The sequence below is a fragment of the Odocoileus virginianus genome, chromosome 30 (assembly GCF_023699985.2).
Source record: "Odocoileus virginianus isolate 20LAN1187 ecotype Illinois chromosome 30, Ovbor_1.2, whole genome shotgun sequence".
NCBI lineage: Eukaryota > Metazoa > Chordata > Mammalia > Artiodactyla > Cervidae > Odocoileus > Odocoileus virginianus.
This window is the reverse complement of record NC_069703.1, coordinates 12,769,462-12,784,702: the sequence shown is the minus strand read 5'-3', so window position 1 is coordinate 12,784,702 and position 15,241 is coordinate 12,769,462. Positions and strand designations below refer to the sequence as shown.

The following is a 15,241-nucleotide window of genomic DNA, read 5'->3' as shown; positions in this document are numbered from 1 at the left end:
AAGAGGTTCACACTACCATTTTCTCCTTTTGGAGTCTAATAAAGTATTTAGTCTGTATTGTTGGCAATCGCTGGCTTCTGTTTTTCTTTCATTGTGTACCAATTAATCCACCTGTAAATGCTCCCCGTTAAAGGCTGAGAGGTGGATACGGTGGGGGGCAGGGAGGTCTCTTCCAGAAAAGAATCAAAGTAGAATGAGTTTTGAACAAGGGTCAGGAGTGGAGGTGGAGAAAGGAGGGAGCCTGTCTGAGAAATAAAGGCAGACTGAAGGAGAGAAATGGGGGATTTCTCTGCTGGTCCAGTGCTTAAGAATCTGCCTCACAATGCAAGGAAATGGGTTCATCCCTGGTTGGGGAACTAAGATCCCACATGCAGCGGATCAACTAAGCCCTCATGGGGCAACCACAGAGCCCCTGTGGTTGAGGAAAGAGCCCACATGAGGGCAAGGAAGACCCTGAGTGCTTCAACTAAGACTGTGCAGCCAAAAAATCAATAAATATTCAAACGAGAGAAATGGGAGGGGGCGACTGGAGGAAAGCCGCATTCAACCGAGGGCCTAAGGAACAGCATTCCAGCAGTTTCCTTCTGACCCAAGAAGCAGTCATGAGCCACGGAGAGACACGGATGAGTGGCGAAGGGCAGCCCATTTGCAAAAAGCCTGATTAGACTACATAAGGAATTGTAGCTTTGTTTCACTTTCAAGCAGAGTATTATACAACTAATGCCAGGGCTGCCATCAGTCATTGGTATACTTTCCGACTCAGTTGAAGACCCTCCTTCTTATTCCAAAATAACTCCTGATTAGAGTGCACCTCTTGGCCTGTTCAGCTACTGGACCAAACACTGTGTGAATTTCAGAAACTGCAAAGTGCCCAGCTAATGCAAGTAAATTAATGAGATAGACATTAACATTCTAAATAGATTTGCATAATATATTCTTTTTGCAAACAAAAAGAAGTTCTTTACCAAAAAAGGGGTTCAAATTTAAAGGCACATTAAAGAAAGTCATAATTTCTAGAGTGTTTTGAAGTAACATCTGCTTGCTCTGTATATTTTTACCCATAGTGAATATGCAGCAAAGCCCTGCATAGTTTTTAATTGAAAATTCTTTCATCAGAGAAAATTGTTAATATTTTTAATTTGAAATTTTGCCTCCAAAATGAAAGTCTCTCATAACCTTACTACTTTATGCATCTTATAAAGAAAGTGGAGGAGTCCTTCTGAGTCCCCCTTTTCATTCCTAGCCCTTTTTTACACTTGGTGGGTACGCTTCTCAAAATGTTCCCTCATTTATATAGCTCTCATGAAGCACATGTTTTTTTCTCTACAAGAATGAAATTATGCTGAACATATTAGTCTGCAGCTGGCTTTTAAAGTGTAATGTGCTATGGATATCTATCTAGGTAAGCACCTTATTTTGTTAATGGCTGCATTGTGTTCCCTTGTTGGAGATCTGCTGGATTATTTATTTATTCATTGGTAACTGGGCTTTTCCAATTTTGCTTTTACAAACAATGCTACAATGAATATCATCAGATATATATCTTTATCTATGCATGCATGCTGCATGCTAAGTTGCTTCAGTCGTGTCCCACACTTTGCAACCCCAGGGATGGAGCCCACCAGGATCCTCTGTCCAAGGGGTTCTCCAGGCAAAAATACTGGAGTGGGTTGCCATTTCCTTCTCCAGGGAAATGTCCCGACCCAGGGATCAAACCTGAATCTCTTTATGTCTCCTGCATTGGCAAATGGGTTCTTTACCACTAGTACCACCTGGGAAGCCCCATCTTTATCTATACATGCTATAGTTTCTGGAGGACAGAGGCCTAGGAGTGACACTGTCACTCCTAGCACAGGTTATTTTTCCTTTCAATGGACTGCTCAATTATTAGCCACCAGGGAGCCTAACTTCTTTGAGTTAGGAGTGTCGCTATTTACTGAGCACCTACCATAGGCCTGCCATGTGCAGCACTGGAAATGAAAAAAAGAAAGCAAACAGAAGTTATTGTCCCTCCTGCGACAGAACTCTACACAAAAATACTAAACACTAACAATAAACAATTAATACATGATCACTTTTTTTGGTCCAGTGCTTCCCAAGTACTAAATAATACGCATACACATCTAATCACTTGTTTAACAAGTACTGTTACTACACAGTTTTAGGGCATCCCATGACCCATTTCTGGGGAAAAAATGGAGAAATGTTTATCTCTGTATTTTTTTGTGACACCGGTTTTTATTTCTTAATACTTGGGGAGGGAAAATATTTCCCTGGTATGATACACACATTTAGAACTTCCTTACATACCTTGGGCTTCCTTGATAGCTTGGTTGGTAGAGAATCTGCCTGCAACGCTGGAGACCCCAGTTCCATTCCTGGGTCGGGAAGATCCTTTGGAGAAGGCATAGGCTGCCCACTCCAGTATTCTTGGGCTTCTCTTGTGGCTCAGCTGATAAAGAATCTGCCCGCAATGTGGGAGACCTGGGTTCGATCCTTGGCTTTGGAAGATCCCCTGGAGAAGAGAAAGGCTACCCACTCCAGTATTCTGGCCTAGAGAATTCCATGGGCTGTATAGTCCATGGGGTCCCAAAAAGTTGGACACGACTGAGCCACTTTCACTTTACATACCTTACCTTTCTGCGACACCTTTTTCTCTTTTATGGAACAACAAGTCCAGTGAAAACAGTTTTCAGTGAATAGGAAAAAAAAAATTAGTTTTGAAACAACAGACAAAAGATTGCATGGCAGGAGTAGCTAATTCCAGCCTTTGGCCCTTTGGCTAATTCTACTCCCATCCCACTCCTACCTTTCTGCTCCTTTTTCTAGCCCACTGGTCTCTTTTTTATGAAGAATTATGTGGGCCATTTTTTAAAGTGTTTATTGAGTTGATACACTATGGCTTCTGTTTTATGTTTGGGGTTTTTGGCCATGAGGCATGCGGGCTCTTAGCTCCCTGACCAGGGATCGAACAGGCACTCCTTGCATTGGAAGGCAAAGCCTTAACCACTGGATCACCAGAGAAGTCCCTAGCCCACTAGTCTCGAGGTACAAACCTTCACTGAAATCCTCCTGTCCTAAGGAGAAATGTTAACAATCCAGAACTGCCCATTTCTTGCGCTAAAAATAAACAAGCTTAAGATGCACATATAGCAATTCTAATAATAATCCAAACAGTTACAAATGACTTATTTTCTTTTTTTTTTTTTTTCACACAAAATCACTGGGAGCTTACAATCCAACATGAAGTATACTACTTAAAAATTATTACAAGATAATGGCTATAATTCCCTATGCTGTACAATACATCCTTGTTTCTTCTCTATTTTATATATAGTAGTTTGTATTCTTTCTTTTCTTTAGAGCCATGCCACCCAGCATACAGGATCTTAGTTCCTGACCGAGATCAAACCTGTGCCCCCTGCCGTGAAAGCTTGGATTCCTAACCACTGGGCCACCAGGAAAGTCCTACTAGCTTGTATTTCTTAATCCCATACCCCTAATTTATCCCTCCTCCCTTGGAGGGATAAGTTCTGAAATAACTCTAGAATAAGATTTGAAAATATTATAACAGACTCTCTCACCAGCAATTGCTTGCCATATTTTTCACGTTCTTGAAAACAAGTGGGTCTCAATATTTTAGATTTCTCAGACTAATTTTCTTTAAATAGGAATTAACACAGGATTGCCAATTTTTATTTTGCTGAGCAAGAATATTTGTAATTAAAAACTATGCAACAGTAAATCAAAACTAAGCACCATTTATTATTGAATCGTTTTATATTTCAAAAAAACACATTTTAAAAAGAATATTTTAACCCCCCCAAATATACAAGTTTCTAATAAAGTGTGGTTCAGATCAAGAAAATATGTATAGGCATATTGCTTCTATTTATAGGTGTTTTGTTTTTGTTTTTAATTTAGCAAAAAAACTGGTAGAAACTGGGCAGAGTTTGAAAACTCTTGTTTGGGGCTACAATTCAGTGCCTTCAAGGGCTAGGGAGATGATACAAGGCATACCTCAAAGATGTTGCAGGTTCAGTTCCAGACCATGACAATTAAGCAAATATCACAATAAAAATGAGTCACAGGAGTTTTTTAGTTTCCCAGTGCAAATAAAAGTTATATTTATGCTATACTATAGTCCACTAACAAGAGCAACAGCATTGTGTATAAAAACAATGCAAAAAAGAGTGGATATATGTAGATGTATAGTTGATTCCTTTTGCTATACACCTGAAACTAATACAACATTATAAATCAATAAATTTACTATACTCCAATAAAAATTAATAAAAACAACATACATATCTTATTTTAAAATACTTTATTGCTAATCAAGGCTAACCATCATCTGAGCCTTCAGCAAATCATATTCTTTTTGCTGATGGAGGATCTTGCCTCATGCTGATGACTGCTAACTGAACAGGCTCATGGTTGCTGAAGGTCATAGTGGCTGTGGCAATTTTGTAAAATAAGACAATAACAAAATTTGCTACATAGATTGATTCTTTCTTTTACAAGCAATCTCTGTAGCATGTAATGCTCTTTAATAGCATTTTACCCACCATAGAACTTTTTTCAAATCCAAACCACTGCCTTATTGAATTTATGACATCAATTTCATGTAATAGTCTAAATTCATTGTTGTCATTTTTTTTTTTTTAATAGTGGAGTGCAGTTTATTACACCGGCGGGCCCAAGGCAAAGTCTCCTCTTAGCCAAGGACCCCGACCAGCATTTGTGAAAATCTTTTATACCCCATGTGTACGTGTCCAAACCCACCAGCCCAAATCCCTTGAGGCTTACAAAGGAAGGGTAAATACAATCACAATAACTCCATCATTCATGTCTTATGTGTTCAACAAGTTAATAATCAATAAGCCCACAGTTATATTCCAACCAGTTAATAACCGATAAGCCTGCGGTTACATTCCGATAGATACTGTCCGGAGGCGGGAGTGATTAGTGTCTGTTTTCTCTTAGGCAATGAGTAACCTGGATGTGATCTTCAAGATTCCCCTGCCCAGAGGGGGTCTTATCCTTCCATTGTCATTCCCACAGGCGCTAAGCACAGAGTTCAGAGTCCATTGGAGAGGCGACCTAGCACGATCAGCACGGACAGGCCTGAGATGGAGTCCAGGCCCTACGAATTCCTTCCTCATTCCCCCCTCTTGATGCTCTTAGTTTCCATAACGAGCATCATTTATTGAGGTATATTGTACCTTAGCCCTCCTGCCACCCACATGACAGAATGCTATCAACCTCTGGGTTACAAAATTCACAAGGCATTGTGGGAAGCAGGGTCCACAAAGCAGTATGATCAAGATTACTATAACAACAGTTACAATGGTTTTCCACCATCTCCCTTCACCCAGGAGAGGACTGAAGTCCAAAAGGGAATATTTTCATTGCATAGCCTCCAAGGCAGTAGATACATTTTCAGACAGGTCAGGGATGTACACACAATATTCGGCTTTAATTATGACGCAAGTCCCTCCTTGGGCTGCTGTATGTCTAATGCCATCCTATTTCGAATTACTGCCTTCTTCACCTGAATCTGTTCTTCGTTAATGGTTTCACGCCCTCTTGAACTCTCTCTTCGAAGTTCTTTTCAACTTTCCCTTACGGTACTTGTTGACTATCGGTCTCATGCCGGTATTTAGCCGTAATGGCTTTAGTACTGTCTAAGAGGGCCTGTTTAGTAAAATTAGTTAAGGCCTCTAGCTTAACCATGATATCCATTGTCCCTACAGAGGGTACAAACAAGGCAGGAAGATAGTCATACCATTGGAACACGGATCGTGTCCATCTTGCATGCAGATAAGGCAGGTTTACTGGAGGCTGGTGTAGGCTAGGCTTAATACTGCCATGCGAGAAAGCAAATCCTAATGTGCAACGCCCCACCCAGCCAACTGGTAACCATGGCCATAAGTTAAGCCCACAGAGCCACTGGGTCCCATTGGGGGCTACCCAGCGGATTCCAGGATTATATTTCCAGTCGGAACCGGGCCACTGAGCAGACTGATTGGGGTGATAGGTAACTTCCAAAAAGATTTGTTTACATTGTTCAGGGGACAAATAACAATTCTTTTGGGTCTAGGGGACGGTCTCCAAATCCAACTTTCTGTTCTTTTTGTTCCCAGCAAATAGTAGCAGGGGCAATCAACTGTCCTTTCTCAGGAGTCACCCAGAAATATTCATCCCAGACCTGGTAGTATTGCTCAAGGTACTGGGAGGCCTGTCCCCCTTTTGTAAGGGAGCCCTTTTCCTCTTTAATTTTTATATATGAGGTATAAGCCTTTGTTATCTCCGTAAGGCTGGTGTTCATGTTAAATGTAACCCTATGTCCCTGGCCCATTGATGGCTTTTTCTTACACCAGGAGAGCAAAGAAAGATTATGGTTGGTGAGAGAGAAGAACGGAGTGGCGATACCCACCAGGGGAGTCTGTCCATTACTGACAGGGGCATAGCCCCACATACCCAAGTTCAGAATTGCATTGGTGAGGCCGAGCAGCAGGAGTCGTTTACCCAGCTCCCTCATTTTCTTCTTCCTCCTCAGAATGATCTTGGTTTCCCGTGGGTCGGTGGGGTCCTTCTGGGTTGTCCACTCGGCTCCGGGTCAGCGTGGTATGCCTTCTTTGCTCTGGTGTAATCAAGAGACAATACCTGCAACTTCAACTGCAGTAGGGGTAGTTAGAATAACATAAGGGCCCTTTCCCCAAAGGGCTAGCAAATCATGTTTCCAATCTTTGACCCATACTTAGTCACCAAGTGTAAACTCATGAATTTGTTCCCCAAGGGGGAACGGCACCCTTTCTTGTACAAACTTAGTTACCCGATTTATTACCTTACCCAGTTCCATCTGCTGTGAAATCCTATCCCCCCTTACCTGAGGCAAATTTGTTGACACCTGTTTTATTATGGGAGGAGGCCTCCCATACACAATTTCGTATGGAGAACAGCCTTGGGACTGTGGGGGTCATCCTGAGTCTGAGCAGAGCCATTGGAAGCAAGTCCACTCAGGAGCAGTCAGTCTCTCTGATCCACTTGGAGAGTCTCTTTAAGTGTCCAGTTGGTTCATTCCACCATCTCAGAACTCTGGGCCTATATGCAGTGTGCAGTTTCCATTTGATGTTTAAAGTTTTGCTTACTTGTACTAAATCAGTTACAAAAGCTGGGCCATTGCCTGATCCAATGCTGGTAGGAAATCCAAATCTGGGAACCATTTCCCTAAACAGGCAGCGGGCTACTTCTGATGCTCTTTCAGTCCAGGTAGGAAAAGCTTTTACCCATCTCAAGAACGCACATACCATGACCAGCAGGTAACGGTTGTATCGGTGAGGTTTCATTTCAGTGAAGTCCACTCCCAGGTGTTCAAGGGGCAGTGTGCCTTTCAGCTGAATACCCGGAGGTTTTTGTCTGAATACCCGAGAGGCAGCATTAACCTGTGAGCAGGCAGCATGGCCTAAGTGGGTCGCTTGGTGTGTTTGGCTTACCAGAGTGTGTGTCAGCTCCTCCGGTACCAATAATTTGCCACGTGGTAATTCCCACCATTTCTTTTCAGTCTTGATGGCCCCTTCTGCTTTGGAATATCTGAGAGCTGTTGTCCCTGTTTTATCAGGCTAGTGCCATCAGTATATAGGACCCAATTAGGGTCTGGAAACTTGAGCCCTTCTTTAAAACAAACCCCAGATATCTTACCTCCTCTTTGTAGATCTGTGCCTTCTTCGACACCCGGTAACCTGCTTCCATCAACAGCTGGAGCAGTGCATTTGTCCCTTTCCAGCATTTTTCCTTGGTCTCAGGCAGCCAGCAGCAGGTCATCCCTGTATTGTAGGAGCTGACATCCATACTCTTCCGGATGGAATGAGTCCAGATCAGGAGCCAAGGCTTCCCCAAAGACGGCTGTGGAGTTAGCCTTTGTTATCTGGTGCTCCCGACTGGATCTTCCCATTCAAAGGCAATGATGGGCTGTGACGCTGGGGCGAGGTGTATGCAGAAGAGGGCATCCTTGAGATCTAGGCAAGTGTAAACTTTAGTCCTCGGCGGGAGGAGGCTAAGCAAGGTATAGGGGTTTGGAACAGTGGGGTGTAAAGTCACAGTAGCCTGGTTGACTAGCCTGAGATCTTGTACAGGCCTATAGTCCTGTCCTCCTTCCCTTTTGACTGGCAGGATTGGTGTATTCCAAGCCAACTTGCACTCTACTAGAATGCCTGCTTGTTTCAATCTATTGATGTGGGGCAATATGCTGGCTCAGGCCTCCACCCATAGCAGATACTGGCGCCCTCTAACAGGGACGGTGCCTGGTTTGAGTTCCATTATCACTAGGGCGTGCTGTTCAGCCAGCCTGGGGGCAGGGGGGGTTGTCTTCCACCCAGACCTCAGGGAATAATTGAGTTAGCTCCCTCATGCTCTTCTGGCCCACCCGGTTCTGCCTTCAGAGGCTCATGCAACCTCCACTCATCTTGGGTTGGCACTGAGAGAGAGGGCAAATAAGTCATAGAGTCCGTCCAGAAGGTGGGCCTCTCCTCAGGGGAGAAAGTCACCTGTGCTCCTAGTTTGGAGAGCAAGTCTCCTCCCAACAGGGGTACTGGGCGCTCAGGAATGTAGAGGAATTCATGAATCACTTGGTGCCCCCCCACCATCTGACATTTTCTGGGCTGGCAAAACGATTTAATCATATCTTCTCCTGATACCCCAGTTACAGCAGTAGTCTTTTTGGACAGTGGGGCCACAGGTTTTGTTACTACCGACAGTTCTGCTCCTGTATCCACTATGAAGTCAGTGTTTTGGTCCCCCACTTTTACGGTTACCATGGGCTCTCAGGGGCCTGATATCTCTGAGCCCTGGCAGCCCTAGTTAATTTCCAAGTCAGCAAGCCCCACAACTGCGGGAGCTTCCTCTTCCTTCCTTGCCTTAGGGCATTCATCCTTCCAGTGGCCAAAACCTCGGCAACGGGAACACTGGTTTGGCTGTAACAGTCCCAGGGCCTCCCTTGGGACCAGTTGAAGGACTGTCCTGTCCCTGGGGCAGATGAGGTTTTTCCAGAGGGCCCGAGATAGACTTTCCCAGAGCAGCAGCTAGCACTGTAAATCTCTTGTCTGTTCTCTTTCGTTCCCTCCGGCTCTCTGGCAGAGCGCAGTCTCTGCTTAATTCCAACGTCTCCCTCCCCTTCTTGTCAGTACTCACCGGGAGAGGCGGGTATAGCTTGGGCGGTTCGGTTGGAGCCGGATCCTGGAAGTGTTGGCCAGAGGCTTCTGTCACCTGGATCAGAGCCTGCCCAAAGGACAGCTCTACGGACTCCGTGAAAGCTGGCGGAGGAGCCCCGGCTGTTGCAGAAACTTCACCTGGCCCTGGGTCGGGCATTAAGGCGGCCTCCGGTCCTGGTGAAGCACTGGGAGGCAGGCGTGTCATTATCCAGCATGGGGGAGGGGTCAGGTCATCCCCGTCCAAATCCTGTAGAATTTCCTTTTTTATCATCAGTCAATTTTTGTGCCCTTAATATTTTTCCCTTTCCCTTCTGGATACAGAACCTTGTCCAAGTAGGAGGGTCTCAAGCTAACCCTAGCCATGAGTCAATAGATGGATATTGATCCAGGTGTCCTGGCTCTCCTGTGACTACTGTATAGACTGCTTCCACTATTTTTAAGTTCACAGGGTTCGCTGGTGGCCATCCTGCTCCCATGGGGGCCATTCGACCTCACAGAATATGTGGAAGCAGTTAGGCTTCATCTTCACCCCATAGTCTCCTCCTAATTCCTTCTTTAAATTTTTAATCATGCACTCCAATACAGTTCTTACCTTCTCAGACCTTCTTCTACTTTTATATTTCCACTCAGTGACACTTAAATTGCCATTCTGCCTCCTTCCTAATTGGGGTGAGAAGAGCCTTACCTGCCAGATCCCAGAGGGAGAAGGGGGATCGGCGTGTCTTCACCTGCCAGTCAGCACAGCTGAACCAGAACATCACATGGTCCAAGACTGTTTCTCCCTTGAAGTCTGTTCTGCCTTGGTGGGCTTGAAAACACAGATGGGTTAAATATCCCATGTCCCAGGCCATCTCTGGAAAAGCCAATTCATACTCACTTCTGCATCCTCCTTCTAGCCTAACAATTCCAAGGGGGTCAATTTCACAGCAGACAGGACACCTCCTGGGGAGGGGCAGAATATGAGCATACAAGGACCAGTTTCCTATCCTAAAAATCCCCTGGTGATCGCTTGGTAATAATTTTCCCCGAGACGGCATGGACACACCTCCTAAATGACCTTCACAAATTTCCTTCCTAAACCCTAGCACGCTCATTGACCTGTGTACCAAGCAATCGCCACCTGCCTATTCCAGGCTCCTGTGGGTCCCCGCGCCTTCTTGTCCCTCCCAGGGGGGTGATCAGGCCCCCTCTTCCACCCTGCTGGCTGGGTTCCTCCTCACCTGAGCGCTCAGTTCCCCTGCTGCCGTCCACTACCTGCTAACGTGAAAGGTCCAGGCGTTGAGAAGCAGAATCCTTCCAGAGGGGCGAGGCTCCTTCCCCCCTCTAGGAGATTCAAGCTACAAAGCCTCGGGGTGGCCTCAAGTGAGACCTGTCTCCTTAAAGTGAGGAGTTTCCCGGCCAACGCACCAAATGTTATAGCCATATTTTCCGGGAAACAAACTCACTCAGAAGGACAATGCAGATAGTGGAGTGCAGTGTATTACACCGGCGGGCCCAAGGCAGAGCCTCCTCTTAGCCAAGGACCATTGTTGTCATTTTGAGAGCCTTCAGGAAATTTTCCCCAGGAGTAGATTTCATCTCAAGAAATCACTTTCTTTGCTTATCCATAGGAAGCAACTCTTAATCCATTAAAGTTTTATCATGTGACGTCAGTAATTCATTTACATCCTCATGATCCACTTCTAATTCCAGTTCTCCTGCTATTCCCACCACATCTGCATTTAATTCCTTCACTGAAGTCTTGAACCCCTCAAAGTCATCCAGGAGGATTAGAATCAACTTCTTCCAAACTCCTGTTATCACTGATATTTTTATTATTTCCCAGGAATCATGAATGCTCTTCATGGCATCTAGAATGACAAATCTTTCCAGAAGGTTTTTAATTGACTTTGCCCAAATTCATCATAGGAATCACTATTTATGGCAGCTAAAGGCTCATGAAATGTATTTCCTAAATAATCTGATTTGAAAGTCAAAATCACTCTTTGATCCATGGGCTGCAGAAGGGATGTTGTGTAAACAGGAATGAAAATAACATTAATCTCACTGTACATCTCTATCAGAGCTACTGGGTGACCAGGTGCCTTGTCACTGACAGTACTATTTTGAAAAGAATCTTTTTTTGGAGCAGTAAATCTCAACAGTGAGCCTAAAATATAGAGTAAACCAATGATGTTCTATCATTCAGGCTGTGTTGTTTTCCATTTATAGATTACAGGCAGAGTAGATTATGCATAATTCCGAACGACTCGGATTTCTGAAATGGTAAATGAGAACTGGCTTCATTTAAGATCACTAGCTGGAAAAAAAAAAAAAAAATCACTAGCTGAATTAGCTCCTAAAAAGAGAGTCTGTCCTTTGAAGCTTTTAAGCCAGACACTGACTTCTCCTCTTTAGTTGTGAAAGTGCTAGGTGGCAACTTCTTCCAACATAAGGCTGTTTCATTTAAATTGAAAATCTGTTATTTAGTATAGACACCTTCATTAATTATCTGAGCTAGATCTCCTGGATGACTTGCTGAAATTTCAGCATCAGCACTTGCTGCTTCACTTTGAAGTTTTATGTTATAGAGATGGCTTCTTTCCTTAAACCACAAGAACAACCTCTGCGAAGTTCAAACTTTATTTCTTCAGTTTTCTCACCTCTCTCAATCTTCATAGAATTGAAAAGAGTTAGGTTCTCTTTTACTCTCATTTAGGTTTTGGCTTAAGGGAATGTAGTGTCTGCTTTGATTGTCTATCCAGACTACTCAAACTTTATACATATGGGCAATAAGGCTGTTTCACTTTCTTCATTAGTGCATTCACTGGAATGAGTGTGTTCATGCATGCTCAGTTGCTCAGTCATGTCCAACTCTTTGCGACCTTGTGAACTGTAGCCTACCAGGCTCCTCTGTGCATGGAATTTTCCAGGCAAGAATAATACTTGGGCCATTTCCTCCTTCAGGGGATCATCCCCACCCAGGGATCAAATCCATGTCTCCTGCACTGGGCCACCTAGGAAGCCTGTTCACTGGAGTAGCACTTTTAATTTCTGTCAAAAACTTTCCCTTTACAATCACATTTTGGCTAACTGTTTGGAGCAAGAGGCTTAGCTTTCAATCTGTCTCAGCTTTCAACGTGCCTTCCTCACTAAGCTACTTACACTAGCTATACAAATCATTAACCCTGCGTGCAACAAATTCCAAACCTGAACTAGTCCCTTTTTTCTTCACTTTTGTTTGCAACCATGTGAATACGTATAGAATGACTAAGGGTTACTTCAGGATAACAGGATGATTCTTCTTTCTTGCTCTCCCTCCAAAGACAATTCCCAGGCAACTGGTGCAGAGCTCTGCTTCTGGCCACAGGTGCAAGGAGTGTCAAATATTAACCTATGTTCACTTAGCATACTACGGTGTTGTGTATATTTGTCACGCCTACAATTTTCTGTGAAAGTGATAGTTGCTCAGTCATGTCCATCTCTTTGTGACCCCATGGACTGTAGCCCCTCCAGGCTCCTCTGTCCATGGATTTTCCAGGCAAGAATACTGGAGAGGGTAGTCGTTCCCTTCTCCAAGTGATCTTCCCGACCCAGGGACTGAACCCGGATCTCCTTCATTGCATGCAGATTCTTTACTGTCTGAACCACCATAGAAGCCCCAGAATTTTCTGTAAAGCATTGAAATCAAGCCAGATTTTGGCCCAAGACATTTACATTTCAATGAGAAGTGTAGGGGGGTTTCCCTAATTCTTCCCCCAGGCTGAAATAAAGCCTTTCCTCTTCCCAGTTAATGAAAAAAGCCAAACCCCAAATGCCCTCGTTTTGGTCCTTTAATTGGAAGTGGAAGTGTTAGTTGCTCAGTCGTGTCTGACTCTTTGTGACCTCAAGGACCCCCAGGCTCCTCCATCCAGGGAATTCTCCAGGCAAGAATACTGGAGTGGATTTCCTTCCCCTCTCTAGGGAATCTTCCCAACCCAGGGATTGAACCCAGGTCTCCAGCATTGTAGGCAGATTCTTTACTGTCTGAGCCACCAGGGAAGGCCCTTGGGCCTTCAGTTGCATCCTAAACTTCAGCTGTAGCTGCATGTCAGCTGAGTCAGTGGTCCCCACTGACATCCCCATACTGCTTCTCTAGGTAATCTCTGGGACTCTGCATTCTGGTGGTTTCTCGTATTTTACTGTTTTCACCTTATCTACACTCTGCCCACAGGAAAAACTCTGAGCAAAATGATGATTTTTTTTTTTGGATGGATTTTTATTTTTCATTCTTATTTAAAAATTTTTTAATTATCATGATGATTTTTATTCTTTAGATTCTGGCTGAGTATACTGCACTAGGCTAACATAAGTAATTCTGCAAACACATGACTGACATACTGGATAACGAGAACTGAAACATCATATTGTGCATAACTGGTGTCTAATCCATAAACATCAACTTACAAAGATTTAAGACCCAAAGTAAAGACAAATATTTCAATGAGTCAGCATAGAACTGTGACTAATTCTTTGAACATGGAAGAGGCTAAAGGCACAGGTCATCTTCCATTCCAGTGCTCTTTCCAGTTCGTCAGATTATCCTCTTCCAGACTGATAAATGCTTTTTAAAGATTTGTTAGAGTCCCAGCTTCTACATATTTATTTCTCATTCTACCCACACCATTCCAGCTATAGTTCCTTTTCGTGTTCATGCAATTAATTTCCTCTAAGTCAAAAGCTTTGTGTAATCTTGTTCCCCATCGAACAAAGGTGTATCTAGAGCCCATCAGAAACAGGTTTCTTAGGAATTTGATTTTCTTTTACAACAAACTCCAGGAGTTGGTGATGGACAGGGAGGCCTGGCATGCTGCGATTCATGGGGTCGCAAAGAGTCGGACAGGACTGAGCGACTGAACTGAACTGAACTGAAAGGGTAATCTGGTTTTGTGTTTTAAATGCATTACTTATTCTTATTTCCTTAAACTTTCAGACTTTTCCCTTTTATTTTATTTAAATTTTTATTTTATATTGGAGTATAGCCAATTAACAACATTGTGACAGGTTCAGATGTACAGCAAAGGGACTCAGCCACACATACACATGTATCCATTCTCCCCCAAACCCCTCTCCTATCCAGGTTGCCACATAACATTGAGCAGAGATCCCTGTGCATTACGTACTTGTTGGTTATCCATTTTAAATATAGCAGTGTGCACATGTCCATCCCAACTCCCTAACTATCCCTTCTCTCCACCTCCCCCACAACCATAAGTTCGCTAAATCTGTGAGTCTGTTGTGTTTTATAAATAACTTCAATTGTATCATAGAAAGTTTCCTTTTATTTCTTCTTTCTGAGATTAAGCATGTTAAAGCTATTCTCTTTTTAATTACAAGTAGCCAAGATGAAACACCTAATCTTCGGTCTACTTCCATACACAAAGGCAACAAAATTAGACCAAATGCTAAAGATCTGTATGTGTTGTTTTTGGTTTTTCACCATACCGAAAGCTTGAAATTTTGGGAACCCTCTTGGGAAAACATTATAACTTCTTACACTTTTTAATGAAGAAGCTCTCTTAAAGGACTAATTTGAAATTTTCAATATTCAGTAAAGGTCATTTCTTTCTGATTAACAATTAGCATTCAATATTATGGCACATACTTCTTAGAGCTTAATTTCTATTTGCCATATCAAGACTCTGCCTTTTTTGTTGGGCCACATACATTTTCTTGTTTTTCCCCAACTCATAGAAATAAACGATTGGACTATATATGAAATGGCTGAAGCTCTACTTCTATTATTAAATAGCCAATGTCCCAGATTGCTTTTTTTTTTTCAAACTGGCTCATCTAGCATCAGCCAGTGGTAGAGACTCCAGAGAGAATGGGACCAAACCCCACAATGAGCCCCATGGACTCTGACAGCAAAGAGTGAAAAGAGAACACAAACATCCCCTCCTCACCCGGGGGCCCCTTTTGTGTTGTTCCTGCCAACGCAGCAGCCCTCCCGCTATATAGACCGCGCGCCGGCCCCGCCGCCCCGAGCTCCATCCCCGCGTCCAGCAGCC

At 43.6% G+C, this 15,241-nt stretch overlaps 1 pseudogene; it reads right to left on the bottom strand.

Moving 5' to 3' along the window:
- Window positions 1–5,183: 5,183 nt before the first annotated feature.
- LOC110122021 (endogenous retrovirus group PABLB member 1 Env polyprotein-like) lies at window positions 5,184–7,854 on the bottom strand (annotated as a pseudogene).
- Window positions 7,855–15,241: the final 7,387 nt, after the last annotated feature.